At 39.9% G+C, this 16,094-nt stretch overlaps 1 protein-coding gene across 35 annotated transcripts in view; it reads left to right on the top strand.

Annotated features, from left to right (window-relative positions):
* PPP6R3 (protein phosphatase 6 regulatory subunit 3) overlaps positions 1 to 16,094 on the top strand; it is a 63,780-nt gene that overhangs the window by 1,026 nt on the left and 46,660 nt on the right. For 11 of the 35 annotated variants that reach the window (XM_083597517.1, XM_083597546.1, XM_083597525.1 and 8 more), the window contains exons 2-3: positions 9,522 to 9,672; positions 12,945 to 13,053. The exons of 4 other annotated variants lie outside the window; for them this stretch is intronic. The gene's annotated coding sequence lies outside the window, so the exon portion shown is untranslated. Of the gene's footprint in view, positions 1 to 1,092; positions 1,124 to 9,521; positions 9,673 to 12,900; positions 13,054 to 15,193; positions 15,323 to 16,094 lie in introns of those variants that run through there. 20 more of the 35 variants (XM_083597549.1, XM_083597538.1, XM_083597536.1 and 17 more) reach the window with 5 other exon arrangements.

The raw sequence follows: 16,094 nt of genomic DNA, 5'->3' as shown, positions 1-16,094 counted from the left end.
AACCTTTGGACTCGCTTCCTTGGCTGAGCGAAGATGTGAAATGAACCTTTGCTTAAAGGGTAGCAAGAAGGTCTTGTGCGTTTGGCTTCTGGGATGTGAACTTGGGTGGTGGGAGCTCGTTTGCGGTTTCCTGCAGCAGCTGCTGTGATATGACTGTATTAATAGAGCGGGAGACGAGCATCCTGCTTCAGGCAAACACTTTGGGCGGGATTTAAAGTTTTTATCCCGCACAAATAAAGCGCGTTCTAGGTTGTTAGATACTTCCTCTGCTCCGACGCGTCCTTTTTCCTGGCCGGGACAAAGTTAGAGGGAAAGTGTTAACGTCAATTGGCTGCTTTTTCAAGCAATACTTAACTATTTTTAGATTGAGAAACTTAGTAAAAACAACAATTTCCTGCAACAATCCTTGATTTAAAATCGAGGAGAGTTCTTTATGTACTCTTGCATTCTAATAGATATTGCAACATTTTTTTCTACTAGAACTGGAAGTTTCATTTTAAACTATGTACAGTACTTGTGTTAGTAACATTGTGCAATGTTTGTGATAATGCTGTCCTGTGGAAGCTATGAGCTTAATTAGTAATACTAACATCTGAACTCCACTAATTTTTGAACTTTTGCTAGTGGGGCAATTGATCAGCCTGATAGAGGTCCTTCATTATTTTGATGGTTTCCATGGGGAAGATATTGAGGGGAGAAGTCTTGCTGACAACATTAGTGGAGTAAAAGGAAGATAAGAGACTAGGTAGAACTAGACTTGAATAATAAATAATTGCTCAAAGGATAAAATGGGTTACTACTAAAAATTACCAAAAAAATGTTTGGAGTGCTCAGATACCTATGCTTTAGTATCTAATTCTGCATGTACTTCCAGCCAGATTAGGGTCAGGAAGGGTTGTTTTCCATATTGACCGATGACTGATTTTTTTTTCCATATTTTCTCTTGTATCGTGGTATCCTTATTGGCTTGAGCCATCTGTAAGCACAGCCTTTCCTACTACAGGCACATCAAGAAATGGTGCAGCTTTCTTGATGTGCTATGCATTAGCTTTCTAGATTTGAATTCTTTAATTCTTTAATTCCACAGATGGTACTTCCAGTGGCTCTTTCACCTCTCGCCTCTGTTAGTAGAATGGAGGGTAACCTACATTAGCTAGCTAGAGCATACAATTCATTTTAAATAGAATACTTTACCATTTCCACTATCAATCTATTTTATTTTCATCCTGCTTTTCATACAAATCTCAAAGTGACATTAACACCTGCAAGTGATATATTCCAGGCTAAAAATAAGTTGTAGCATCAGTTGTGGAAAATAATGGCCTTTACATAGATTAGGTGACCATAAAGTTCTTACAACTTTTGATTATTTCAGTATTTAAGAATTTGAAGGGAAAGATGAAAACATTTAAATAATTATTTAATTTAAAACTTTTCTGTTGGAGATAAATTGTTTGTATTTTCAAGGCTTAAATAGGATGGAAATATCACTAGATAAACACCATTTCTTGCATGTCATAGGAGACAGAGGATGAAGGCATTTTTTCACTTTTCACAACTAAGGCTGCAATCCTATACAGTGGTACAAACGCTTCGGGTTACAAACACTTCGGTACCCACAAATTTGGGAATAAGTCCCATTGAACTCAAATGAATATTACATTAGAGTAGATAGGTATAGGGTTGCACTGTTTACTTGAGCAAGAATCCAAGAGTCAGTTCTAATGTATATTCTAGCCAGCATAGGTTAAATGCTGTTATTCTGGAAGTGGGATAAATGAAAAGACTCACATGTGACACTGGAACCGTTCTGGAAATTGAGTTACAAAATGCTTCGTGCTCCCAATCCTAGATAGAAGACATGCCTAAACCCAGTGAAATCAGCTAATGTTAAAGCTGATTCAGTCCTACGTAGGGTGAAAATTACTTTTGAAAGTTAGTGGTGCTATGCTTCTGCAATACAGTAGTAGGTTAATGAAACTAACCTTTACTCTTAGTCCCAGAAAGACAGATCTGTGGTCAAAACTTACATTTTCTCTTAAAAGTAGCCATGAGGGCTCTGGAGGATTTTTGAACCTTCTCCATATGCCTTTTTCTTGGTGTAATCTCTGCCCACCTTTCAGCTACTGCTTACACAAATGGAGAAAATTCACAGGTATGCTTACAGCTTCTCATAGTGGGTCAAATAGCAGACATGTTTTGGCTGGGAGAGGCATGATTTGCATTTGCAAAATGGCATACAGGAAAGAGTTAAAGTCCCTCTGTGCTGTGGTCTTGATGGAGTCTAGGAGCCTCTGTGGGTATATTCAAAAGAGATCTATGGCAACGGGAGATGAATCACAAATCTCAAGCATTTCATTTAGTATCACTCTTAATTTACTGTAAAACATAAAGCCTAGCTTTTGACCTTGTCATTAAGATTGAATTTGAGATTGGGGTTTACTTATGTTTGATCTAAAAATGCATATTGGATCTAACAGTGTTGGATTTTTGAGCATGAAAAGGTGATACTGGAGAATGTTTAAAAGGGGATGTGGAATTATGATTAAGTGAATGATTTTGTAGGTTCAGATTGATCGCTTTAGTGAAGGGCATCACAAGGACACAGTTAATCAATTTATTGGTAAAAGATCAAGTCTGGCTTACATAAATGCAGCCAAAATGCACACTAAACCAGTAATACCAGTCTCCACTGCAAATATATTAACTAGAGCAACTGGTGGGGTATATGGGGTGTTAGGGGCAGTTTGAGTGTATGAGGTGTTAGGGGCGGGATACTACGTCTTGTGGGGGACATGTTGTGCTCCTTCTAGGGCAGCTTGTCCACCTTTGGTCCCCACCCTGCACTTAGCTCTTACCTCTGGCTCCTAGAAGCTGTCAGCAAGCGACAGCAGGTGGACACACCCCATGAAATGGCTTCAACTGGCTGGCTAAACTGGGCAAGGGTAGCTGATGGGTCTCAAACCTTTGGTGAGTTAGAGACTTCCCTTGCATGCAAAGACAGGCTCTGGTGGATTGAGCAGACAAGACCAAAAGTGGGTCCAATAGTCAAGAAGCCAATTTCTGCATGTGCTGTAGAGGGAAGTGGGGCACGTCAACCTGGGAAGGTAGCCCATCTAGGAGAAGGGAAACTCCTATCCTAAACCTCTGCTGCCTTGCTGAATACATTTAGGAGAAGAAAAGGCTACACAAAACCATACACAGGGACTCCATCCAGAGTGGAGTCCCTAAGATGGTTGCATGGCACTGTGTATGCCTCCTGTCAGCTGCTGCAGCCAAGCTGACACCAATGTATTGCTCTGCTTTCTTTTGGACCACGTCAGTGAGGCCGAGAGGAGGGTCTTGTTGTCTAGGCAGCCCAAGACCTCAATACACACTGCTAGGCTTGCACCCCAAGTTGCTACTAGGGCAGCAGTTAGGCTTAGCCACTGGAGGCGCACTCTGTTGTCTCTCAAGGCAGACTGGTGCCAACAGAGCAACTGGTTTGTATATAGAATTCAAAATAGCAGTTTGTTCTGGATTAATTCTTGACTATAAGACTGATATCTCTGTGTGTAAGTCCTTTGCATTTTCACATGCTGGTAAGAACTTGGAATACTGTAGTATAGCCTAAGTGCTAGTAGGTCATGCCTAAGTGATGGGTTAGGAACAACATTTTCCAAGTGAGAAACATGTTATAATTGTTAATGCTGCTTTACATTTATTTAGACTTGATGTGCTGGGAAAAGTTGCCCAAAAAATGGTATGCATCTCTGAAGTTGAGCAATGAAAGTGGCCAAGTTGGGTAATGATACCAAATTATTGAAAGTGGTAAAAACAAAAAGTGGTTAGGAGTCATTCCAAAGGGATCTCTAGACTGAGTGATAGGGTGTTAAAATGGCAAATGAAATTCAGTGAAAGCAAGTACCGGTCTGTGAAGTGATTCATGTTTTATAATGGTGGCTAAATTGGTAGTGACTGACCTTGGGCTAGTAGTGGACAACTTGAGGTGACATGAAAAGTGCAGGTTTCCTATTTGGGATCATTAGAAAAGGATTGAAAATAAAACTGCTAGTACAGTGCCATTATACAAATCTATACAATGAACTTTGAATATTCTGTAGAGTGCTGGTTGTTGTACCTCAAAAAGAGGCTGTTGTAGAGCTGGAAATTTTTTAGAGAAGGTCAGTCAAAATGATCAGTGGGCTGGAGCAGCTCTTCTGTGAGGAAAGATTACAATGTTTGGGGCTTTTTAGTTTACAGAAAAACACAAGAAGGGGGGACATGAGAGAGGTGTATAAGATTATGAATGATGTAATAAAGAGAAGTTTTTCTCCCTTATTATAGAACCAGTGGCCATCCAATAAAGCTGCATGTTGGAAGATTTAGGACAGACAAAAGAAAGTACCTCTTCACATAGCATATAGTTAATCTATGGAATAAGGTTACCAGTTTGGATGGCTTCAAAAGAGGTTTAATTCATTGAGAAGGAGGTATTCAGTGGCTACTCACCATGATGGCTATACTGTGTCCATTGTCTGTATGCCTCTGAATACCAGTTGCTGGGAATCACAAGTAGGGCGAGTGGTGTTATCCTCAGGTATGGCAGGCTTCCCATAGGCTTCTGGTTTCCCACTGAGAACAGGATGCAGGACAAGGTAGGTCTTTGGTCTGATCCAGCAGGGCTCGTCTAAAAATTACTGAGTCTTTTAAGGATAACTTGAAGTAGAACAAACAGTATTGCAGGAAACAAACCTGGGAGTACTGTGTGCCTAAATAGTCTGCTCTTGAACTTCAGAGTGAACTTCAGAGCCCTATGTTTCCACTGCCTTCAGATGTTTCAGTAGAACCACCATGCTTGAAATGGATCTAAAAGGTTTGTACACTACCTGTCCTAGTGGACTATTTGTAGAACATACCTTAATTGGTAGAGCATGAGACTCTTAATCTCAGGGTTGTGGGTTCAAGCCCCATGTTAGGTTAAAGATTCCGGCATTGCAGAGGGTTGAACTAGATGAACCTCATAGTTCCTTCTAACTCTGCAATTCCATGATACCATTCTTGTTTTGATGTTATAGTGAAGGTGCTCTTTCTGGTAGCAATTTCATGGTCTTCTAACAGCAATGGTGTTGTAGACATCTGCTCAACCTAAACTATAATAAAATAACGATACCTTTGGGTAGATAGGGGAACCATGGCTTCATTTGCAGTTAAACCTAGGAATATATATTTGAGGGGGGAAATGTTCTTTTGGTCACTGGTTTGAGCTGAGTTTCAAATGCATCATGGTTGGAGTTGAAGTTGAAATGAAATATACAGCTCTAACAAGGTTAAAAGGCATAAGCACACTTGTACAGATCTTTTTACAAGTCAGTATATGTTTAGCCTAGTTCTTCTCACACTGTTCTCCTCCCTCCACCTCACCCCCATCGTTTGAAAGAGAACGTTTCCTCAGAACATGCAGTTTCCATGAGCCAGTTGTTTCTCTGGTTACTTGTGCTTTGAAGGGCTGGGCCCGGTTTAAAGCCCTCAGCCTCAAGATCCTCATGAGTCGGAGGTTTGCCTTTGCCAAAGAAATGGTTAATTGCTACTTGTTTTTATAGTATTGTAAGTCCCATGTAAGGGGGTGAGGACTGCTTAGAAGAACCCAGAGTACAGACTCCCTTCAGAAACCCTGTGTGTGAGAAAAAAATCGGCTGAGGAATTATCCTTGCTGAATTGGACCAATGATCTCGGTTTCATAAGTATTGAGAAGTTTCAGGGGATGTTTCAATTTACCCAGATTTAGGTTCCTTTGGAGGGAGGTAGCGCTGGATGTCTGTGGAGTTTTTGTAGTAGTTTAATTTGTTTTATTGAAAAATAAACCAGTCGAACATACTTGGGAACAAATAGTTTGTTTACCTTATATCTCCCAAGAAAATCACCCTTAAACCCCCAGATGTTTTTAGCTTACTGCTCTCATTCTGCTACCTATGTAGCTCTGCCTCTGTTTCCCAAAGCTGTTCCGCTAGTGCTCTCAGGTGCTGCATCCCTTCATTTGGAAGGGGATGATGAGTCATTTTGGCTAAATATGGCGTTCTCTTTCCAGCTGTTCCCTAGCTCTCCTAGATAGAGATGTATTTTTTTATTTAAAAAAAAATCTGAAGCCCCACTTCTGGAAATACTGTTTTTCTGGTTTTTTCCAGGGCTCCCCCCTCCTCTGGAAAAATGGTTTTTTGTGGGGAGGGAACACAATACTTGTTTTTAAAGTACAGTGGTACCTCGGGTTACAGACGCTTCAGGTTACAGACGCTTCAGGTTACAGACTCCGCTAACCCAGAAATAGTACCTCGGGTTAAGAACTTTGCTTCAGGATAAGAACAGAAATCGTGCTCCGGCAGCACAGCAGCAGCAGGAGGCCCCATTAGCTAAAGTGGTGCTTCAGGTTAAGAACGAACTCCGGAACAAACTAAGTTCTTAACCGGAGGTACCACTGTAAGCTTTCTATTTCAGAAGTCAGTTTCTTATCATAGAATTTAGTCTGGTATATACACTTTTTCAGACAATAATTACAAATTGATTTTCCCCCAAGTTTCTGTTACATGTTGTTATTATTAATTTAAAAATATATACCACCCTTCACCCATAGATCTCGAGGCAGTTCACAACATAAAAATACAAGTTAAAAAACACTAAATACATAATAAAAGCAAACCAATAACCCCCTCCCCCTCCAACAAACCTTTAAAAGGGAATAGGATGTTAATCAGCCCTGATTTTCTCTTGGTGCCTAAGGTGTATAATGAAGACGCCAGTCGAACTTCCCTGGGGAGAGCATTCCACAAGTGGGGGAGCCACTACAGAAAAGGCCTGTTCTTGTGTTGCCACCCTATCAACCTTGTGTGAAGAAGGCACACAAAGATGGGCCTCAGATGATGATCTTAGAGCCTGGGTCAGTTCATATGGGGAGAGGTGGTCCTTGAGCTACAAGCTGCTGAACTGTAAGGAACCTCTGGGGTTTTTTATTATGAAATTTATTACATGTCCTTCTGACTTCCACAATTTCAAGCACTCATTTCTATAAAAAGCTGAGAAAAAGAGTAATTTACATAATAAGGCAGTAGGCATGCTTGATCACTGACTTATAAAGAACTTTCAAGGAGTCATTTTTGGCCACCTTCATCCTTTCATGTCCATTCCCCAGACTCCTACAGAGTGACCATATAGTAATGTTGGAGGTATTGTGGAAACCAGTTTTCCTAAAATGCTTGTATCTGTCAGGGAAGGATAAAAATAAACAATTATAAAAGATTCAGGAATTCCAGGATGCTAGCGTGGCAGCACCTACACTTTGGAACCCCTGTTATATTTCAGACTCAAATCTCTATTGTCTTATTTTGTGCCTTTTGAAGATTTTACTTTTTTAACAGGCTTTTAAGCAGGGTTGGTATTTGTATTGATTTTATATATATGTTCTAAAATGTTTTTATACATGTAGGTATTCTATATATGTTTGGAAACTATTCAGAAAAGAAATTATTTCTCCCCCCCAAACCCATTGATTCCTGATGCCATGAAGGAGCACTATTCCACCCAGTTACTACTGGCCTTTGCTTCTGGAAAAATTTAGGCACTGAATAACTAAGAATCACTCCTGAGGGTCTTTTGAAAAATTGAAATGCAACTGTTGTGTCAGATCAGTGCAATAATGGAGAGTTGCTATTTTCAAAACAACTTTTACCCACCTGTCTACTTCCTCTACTCTGATTACATTTGTTGCCCCAAAACTGTATTTCAGTTCTCAAACAGCTTTTGTTGGGATTGGTCATGACTCATGAGTACCTAGTTTGGCTCTTGGTCTTTGAAGAAATTCTCATACTTGGTTATGTTTCCATGTATACAGGGAATGCTGAACAGAAACCCTTAATTTCACATATTCCTCTTGCTCCCTTAAAGTGTGTGATTAGGACTCCTGACCGGAGGTTTATAAATTATGTTTCAACACAGCATCAAGGCTTTATTTAGTTCCAGATCATAACCAATTAGCATTCATTCTCATTCAGGAAATAAATGAATCATGTTATTGGAAACTCGTTTTTAATCTCCAGCAAAAAGGACTGCTTTGAAACATTCTATCTTTATCTAGTAAAAGTGATTATTCAACAATCTTTTGCATTGACATTTGGTTTGAAGACTCATTATCCTATTTGCTGCTTAAATTGAAAGAGGTCATTAGTATCTGAGGGCACTCAGCAGAAACAACATTTCCATTATAAATGTAAACTCACTGAACCCACACAATTCTGGGAATTACAGCTTTGTAAATGTGTGTTTTGGCTCTCATTTCCTTAGAGAATGTGGTACCCATTTATTAAATAAGGAAATTGTATGATTTGGTTATTATACTGTCCCATGTAAATCAGTATTGAAAGACAGAATATGGAGGGCTAATAGTAATGAACTATTGCAGTTGTTCTGGTGATTATAATGCTCAGGATCAAAAGGAGTACTTGGGGTATGCTTGGGCATACCTGATGTTCTCTGTTTCCCCTACGAGTGGACACCCCATACCACATACGGTAATAAACTGCTCCTGAAAGGCTCCTTGCTTCAAAAGTGGTTTTCCATGTACGCTTCTGTTCAAGAACTACCACCCAACACAGTCCCTTTGGTTAAACAATGATTGAGTTGTCCACTTGTTTTGATCCTGGACGCCATTCATATCGTTGATTTTAATACCACATGATGTACAAAAGCATATAGTAGTTCTGAATTTCTATCCCTTTTAGAATTGAAAGACTTAGAACCAGTGTTCAAAACTTGTCCTAGGAGCATTTTGGGACAGGGAATTTCATTAGCTCTGGGCGCAGTACTGCACCTAAGATTTCAGATTAAAACTGCAAAGTGGAAGGAAAGGAGGACCTTTTTCTGCCTCCCCACTTCCAGCTACTCTATGAAGACTAGAGAAGAGACCCTCTTAAGAATATTAGGGTGGTGGGCAGGGGAAGGACTAGACTTTGTGAAAAATGAACATAATATTTTAGCTGCAGTTCATACATTTTCAGCTTTGTATTCTTGTTATAAAAAAGCACGCCTAGACTTTCCGTTGTTGCGCCCATAATCTAGGTTTAAGGTGCCATTTAGCGCCTAGTTTTTATATCTTTCTAACACTGCTTAGAACTATAAATAAAAACTGCATGTTATTTTGATTAATGTTCATAATCTATACCAAACTGCTTTTTTAAATGCAGTGTGTGTTTGGGAGGGGGGGAATAATGATGTTTGAGAATACTAGCAATTGAAATGGGGAAGAGTTAAATTGGGTACCTTTGCTTTGGTGATTATTGAAACATTATGGTTCCTGCAAAAAGCCTCAGCAGTTTCTCCAAGTACAGTTTAAGCTTTTCTCTCTACCGTTGTGTAAAATATGTGAGAGACGTTACCCTGATTAAATTGCTCTCATGTTACTAGCTCTCAATATATTCCATTATTGAGGTGTTCATTATTGACTTCACTAATGAAATTGTGTTGACATTATAAAATTGTATTGTGTTTTCTCATAGGAAGAAATCGGCTTCATCTTAACCTAATTCAGCCTGCTAATCTGCTAATACTGTAGATTTAAAGATTTTGCTGCTGCCTGGATACCCTGTAATGGGCAAGGAGCCACAAAGAATACATTTTTTTTTTCTTTTTAAAATTTTCTGTTAACAGGTAAGAAATACCAGCTAGTATGCCTCTGCAGATGTTGCTTAATGTTTTGGTTTTTGCGTCTTCCCCTAAATATTGGCTAAACACAATGCTTTAGGCATTCTTCCAATAACTTTATTCCTTGCTCTTTGCTTTCCCCCCCTTTTTTCTTTTGAAGCCCTTAGCTACACATGCAGTTTTATCTCCATTACTAATGACTTAAATTCAATTTAGGATCAATATGGCATCAACACTGCAAGTTTTTTTGTGCATGTTTACAAAAATGGCACATAACCTGATCTGTAAGACCTGTTTTGGAACAGGAATTGAAGCCCTGGGTCGCTGGAAAATAATCCATGATCAAGTCATGTGCATGTTCACTATACTAAATCTGATTGAATAGGATTGCCTGGGTTTAATTCCTTTATGTGAAAATGGTTTTGCCTTTAACTGAAGTTTGCTTCTTGATGCTTCTTCAACATTACTTAAAGATAGTTTTTCTGGTGAGTTGGGAGGTGACTTATCAGTATCGTGTGATTTGTTTAGATTCTTAATTATTGTGACAGTGCTGCATGATTGAGTTTCAATTTAACTAGCTTGCATTAATTGAATATCTGCGGCTTTTCTTGCCCCATTAGAAGGCGGAAGTACCTCCCTAAAAGCTAGAGAAGTCAAGCACATAGTGACAAGTTTTTGAAAATTATTATATGTTAAAATGGTGACATAGAGGAGAGTGTTCACATTTGCCATTACTGATGTTATTTGCTAATGTAACATTTGGAGAGAATACTGCTTAGATATTTTACTTGTTAGTTGTTTAACCATGCCTGTGTTTCTGAGCTAGGTTTAAATGTCCAGTTAGGCTACTTTGGGCAACTTTTCCCTGCTTCTTTGGACAGAGGATGAGAAAGCTTCACACTGCCAAGTGTTTGTGGTTACTTGTATAAATTCTAAATGTTAGGTTCCTTCTTTGCGAGGAAATGATTTTGTATGAGCAGTCTTGTGGCTTAATGTAAGGTGGTAAATGGCCTTCAGAATGCCAGCAGTACTTGTTAGCATGTTTGCTGCACCTCTTTGAAGGGTGTTCACAACTGAAAGGCACTATTTCCATTTGCGGCCTGCCTAACTCATAACAGTGTGGGCACCTGAAGCTAGGATTTTGATCTCCTAAAATGGGTAGGTCTTTACAAGAGGAGGTGGTCTTTGGGGCACTTTTTGGAGGTCACAAGACACTGCAGCTTAATCTGAATGCAACTAAAATAAGGATAATGGAATAAGACCTACTTCCTCAGGAAGCTGGTGCACCAACCAAATTTGGTGAAAGGTGCTTCAGGCTACAAAGGCTACTTGAGCGTCTGAAGACCAATGCTGGGTCCAAAACCATGCGTGACCTGTCCAGAAACAGGTGAACACAGTTCTGTAGTGTAAATTCCTCACCAACAATGTGTCATAAAGGGATTAAGCTTGCATTTCTTCCCTCAGCCCAGGCAGTGACTGATTCCAGACACTCTTGTCTGTCTTAAGATGGGTACTATATTTCTGCATGCAGGTCCCTGCTTAGCACAAATTTGAAAGCTGGCAATGCACCGCATTTTTTGCTCTATAAGACGCACCAGACCGTAAGACGCACCTAGTTTTTGGAGGAGGAAAGCAAGAAAAAAAAATATTCTGAATCCCAGAAGCCAGAATAGCAAGAGGGATTGCTGCACAGCGAAAGCAGCGATCCCTCTTGCTGTTCTGGCTTCTGGGATAGCTGCGCAGCCTGCATTCGCTCCATAAGACTCATACACATTTCCCCTTACTTTTTAGGAGGGAAAAAGTGAGTCTTATAGAGCAAAAAATACGGCAATTCAACCATACGCTACCAAAAGGTGAGCTTATAAAGAAAGCAGAAGCAACCTGAAACAAATAGTGACTCTTAACCCGTTGTTGCATTTGCAAGTCACAGGAAATCTTAGCTTTCTTAGCAAATTGTTACCTGACATTGCTGACACTTCACTAGTCTCCTGGTGCAAGTGGGATCAATTAACCACAATTCCTGGCTTAGTATTGTGTCCAAACTGGGGGCTGTGGTTTGTTCTGCTCAACTAGCATCAAGAAGCTGAGGGCAAATGTTGATTTCATATTGTGACTAATGTAATCTGAAAATGGAGCATTTAACTTCATATTTTCCTTCAAAAGTACATGCCTTCAAAAGTTGGTAACTTATTAAACATTAACATTGAATTGTTCTGCTAAACTAACTTCCTCTCTCATGCACATGTGAAAGGGAAGAGAGATGGGGGTGCATTATGGTATATGTTAATTCTATTTATACGACTAAGTAGCCAGATTTTAAATACTGAAATGGATTCCAACTTCTCTGTGTTAATTCATTGGAAAGTAGATGCAAAAGTATCTTAGTTACATGAGAGGATCTAACAACATTGAAGGCAAGGGAAAAAGTTACTCAACAATGTCCTCAAGGTTGGTGTGGGCACACTTTAGCCTTGTGGAATTTACTCCCCTCCCCCCCCCCCCAAGAACTGAGGCCCATGAACCACAGACAGGTATAAAACAGTTGCTGGTGGGATGGATGGCAACATACTCTTAGAACTAAGAAGCATGAGTGCCCATGAGCACATGCTCATCCCAGGAATTTATTTTTAGTATCAGAACTGAGCTCTTTGGGGTGGTTAGCTAGTAGGTCAGGATCTATTGATAGAGCACTGAGTGATTTTTCAGTAGATCAACAAGGGTTATGTGGCCTAATTGTTTAACAACTCTTACCTCCCAACTAGACAGTGAAATCCTTCCTTCATTGTTCGAATTAACCTCTAGATATGTTAAGAAAGTTGACCAACCTAGCATGGTACAACTTTCTTAAGATACCTAGAGGTTAATTTGAACAATGAACATCATACCAACTTGTGCTAGTTATTTGGGAATGTGTGTGTGTTTACTGTAGAAGGTGACATTCTTGGGATTTTCCTTGTTAGCTACTGAGTTGAATGACAATTGCGGGGAGAGCTCAGATATTCTCACAATGTAGCCTCCAAGTCAAATGCCCATTGGCACTGGTTGATAGGAGGAGTTTGGCTAACTGGTAATGATGGTGGATACCACCCAGTGGCAGACATTCTTTGACTAAAAGGGCTTCCCTTTCTTAGGTGAATTGTATACTTTATTCCTTGATTCTTTGAATAAAAGTTACTGTGTTGGTGAATATGATTGTGATACCTGGTCTGTGGGTTACCTTATATTTGTATTAAGACAGGAGGATTACAGTAAAAAACAAAAGTTCATTCTATGTGCAGGCGTGGTCAAGGCAAGGAGGGCTGTTTTTGAAGGAAAGAAGGTGGCAGTTAGCTATCAGTTCAGAAGGTTCGCTGAAGAGCTGAGCGAGAAGACTCCAAAGTAGTGAAGGTACCCTATCAAAGATACTGGTTAGATAAGGAATCATTTTTGGAAAGCTTTTCATAAGATGATGATGAGAGGGTACAGTAATCCTAGAGGAGATAGTACATATCGCCAGAATACAAAGGGAAGTAGCAGCTCCTCGGTTCATGTAATGTGTGCTCCCAAGAGTTGCTCTATGGAACAAGATATATTGTTCTAGGTCATGAGCAGAAGTAAATACAGTACTCAGCACTATGACCACTTAGAAACATTGTGTGGGTGGATTCTATATGTTCAACATTAGCACAGATACCAATCATTCTAAGAACATATTTTGAGGCAGTGGAAGACAGGTGTGCCTGGCGTGCTCTGGTCCATGGGGTCGCGAAGAGTCGGACACAACTAAATGACTAAACAACAACACCTGTTGTGCTATTGAGACTGAAAGATGATGATTTGTAGTGTAGAATCCTCCCTTGTTCTTGGGGAGAACCCAGTACTGTGGGGAGATGTATAAAGTAACCCCGAGATTAATTACAGTATGTATTGTAAATCAAAGCTGGTGTGGCAATGATGAAGCTTTTTAGAATGTAATTCATGCTTCCAATCATTGAGCACCCAAGCAACTAGGGTATTGAAGGAGTTCCATACAGTTACATAGCTACTGTAGAGTGGAACATGATGCATTTGAAGACAGGTAGAAAAACAACAGGGGTTGCTGCAAGTATGAGAGATAGGGCCCTTAATACTTTCCTTGTTCTGCTAAGAGCATCAGCTAGGTGACTGTACTAGCAGCTGTGGGTGGCAACTGGAACTGTGCCTATTAGCATATCAGTCCCAAAGGGTTATAAACTGTAAGATCTTGAAAGCCATGCCTCCTTGTTTGTTCACATAGTATCTGGTTGTAATGTACAAGTAGCAATGAATAGTCTCTCCTTGCAGACTCGCAGCCAGTCCTATTAAATTGAGGTGGGCAGTCTATTCTAGTGCAAACCAGACTCCATTGATGGAAATTCTTTGGATCAAAGTAGGTTGGGCTTGATTGCCCACCATTGTAAAGACTAAAGTTAGAAATAGTGAGTAATTTGTTTGATCCTAATGAGATTGGAACTGGAAGAGGGATCAGTTGTGGCAACTTTATCCATATATGAGTAACAGCAAAGGAAGAAGATATTGTACTGAGATGACACTCAGAAGTGTCTATTGCCAGGCTTGTTAAAAATATGCAATGAAATGATCATAGTTGTATATGGGAAGAACAAAGCTCAGCATCTGTTTTGATCCTTTTAAAAAAACCACTCTTCATTAATTTTGCACATAGTTTAGAGAACAATAGCATGCAATAGGGGAGAAATTGTGAAACACATTTTGATGGGCAGTAGATATAAATAATATAGATAACTAGTGTACCCTATATGTCATAGAAGGAATACAAACATAGGAAATGAACTAAAAAGTAAGGAAAATGGCGATGCATTAAAAAATCCATATAACTCTACATAAATCACACCATTTTCACACATTGCCTATATCTGCCAAGACTGCTGTCAAAGAATGTGGCAGCTGTGCCCTGTTAGTATATTCAGTAAGATTTTTCCAAACTGCCCAGAGGTTTGATTTTGATTTGATTTAATATTTGTATTCCACTTTTCTAACAACAAATGTTGAGTGCAAAGCGGCTCACAATAGCATTAAAAAAAGTTGCAATTATTATAATATCAAACACAGTAGCTTATAAATGAAGCAAACAACAACAGATTCAACAAAACAATTAATACAGTTCAATAAAGTCAATAACTGATAGTGTTGCCAGGATACTTCCTAATTGCATGGAACCTTACTCCAGAACTGCCCTGTTGATATCAAATTCATTGTTTTGCAACATAGCAATGGATGGAAACCTTGTTCCCTATACGTGAACTATAGAAACCTACATGGAACTATACTCTTACAAAACCATTTGAGATAGGTGGGCAGGGTTGTTGAGTTAGTTGTGAATCTGATTATCAGTTTCTGATAGGATGGGAGGAGAAGATTATCCAGACCCATTTTAATATGGCTTTGGGCCATACAAGAGAGAGGCGTTGGAGGACTGCTGCTCAGCTCCTTGGCACTTACGCTGTAGTGTACTGCTGGGTTTCATCTTGTTCCCCATGCTTTTTAACAGCAATATCAAGCCACTGGGGAATTTAGACCATGAGGTCACCAGTATGTCATTTCAGTGAGTTGGAGCACAAAGCCACCAGTATGTAGATGACAACCATCTTCTGGCCCCTCTCCAAATCGTCTGAATCAGGTGAGGCTCTGCAAGTGCTGGACCTTTGAATAACTTCTGCCCTTCCACAATGTTTTGGAAAACCAGCGCTATGTAATCATCTTCCAAGAAGCCTGGCTTGCACATGGATCTAATTGTAAGATCCCCATGGTGGGTGCTCTGCAGCAAAAGAGTAGGAGAGCAGAAGAATAAGGCTCTAAACTGGATACACTTCGTGGGATGAAGATAAGATTTATTCATGTTGATGCAGAGCTCCAATGAGGCTTGGTAGTCAAGCATATAATTAGTGACCCCTTCCTTCAATGGGATGTGTTGACCACCAGCTTCAATTGCTTTTGAAAGGGATTAGATGAGGCTATAAATGGCTGCTAGTTATGATAGGATCACAGGGAGTATGCCTTCAAATACCAGTCACTGAGGTGCAACAGTGGGAGAGAGCTATTTCCCTCCTGTCCTGTTTATGGGCTTCTCATAGGCACAAGGTTGGCTAGTGTGGGAGATGGGAGAGTGGCCTGCATGAGTATTTGGTCTGATCCAACAGAGCTCTTAGGTTTAGTATTGATCAGTTATTCCTGAATTGGAGCACTGCATGTTGCAGTCGATAGCATCAGTTTGGGGTGGAAAATTCACCAAGTGTCTAATCACTGTTTTGGCTAACTCCATGGGTGAGGATCGTGAATTATGCACAGTGGTTCTCAGTTCACAACAAAGTTGAACCCAAAGCAGCTCACAGTAATACCTTCAAAAGTAACATTTCCAACATAACCATTCAGTACTTGGTGTAGTTTGACCA

Source organism: Podarcis filfolensis (assembly GCF_964270895.1).
Source record: "Podarcis filfolensis genome assembly, chromosome: 1".
NCBI lineage: Eukaryota > Metazoa > Chordata > Lepidosauria > Squamata > Lacertidae > Podarcis > Podarcis filfolensis.
Note: the sequence above shows the minus strand (reverse complement) of the source record. Positions and strands in the feature narration are given on the sequence as shown.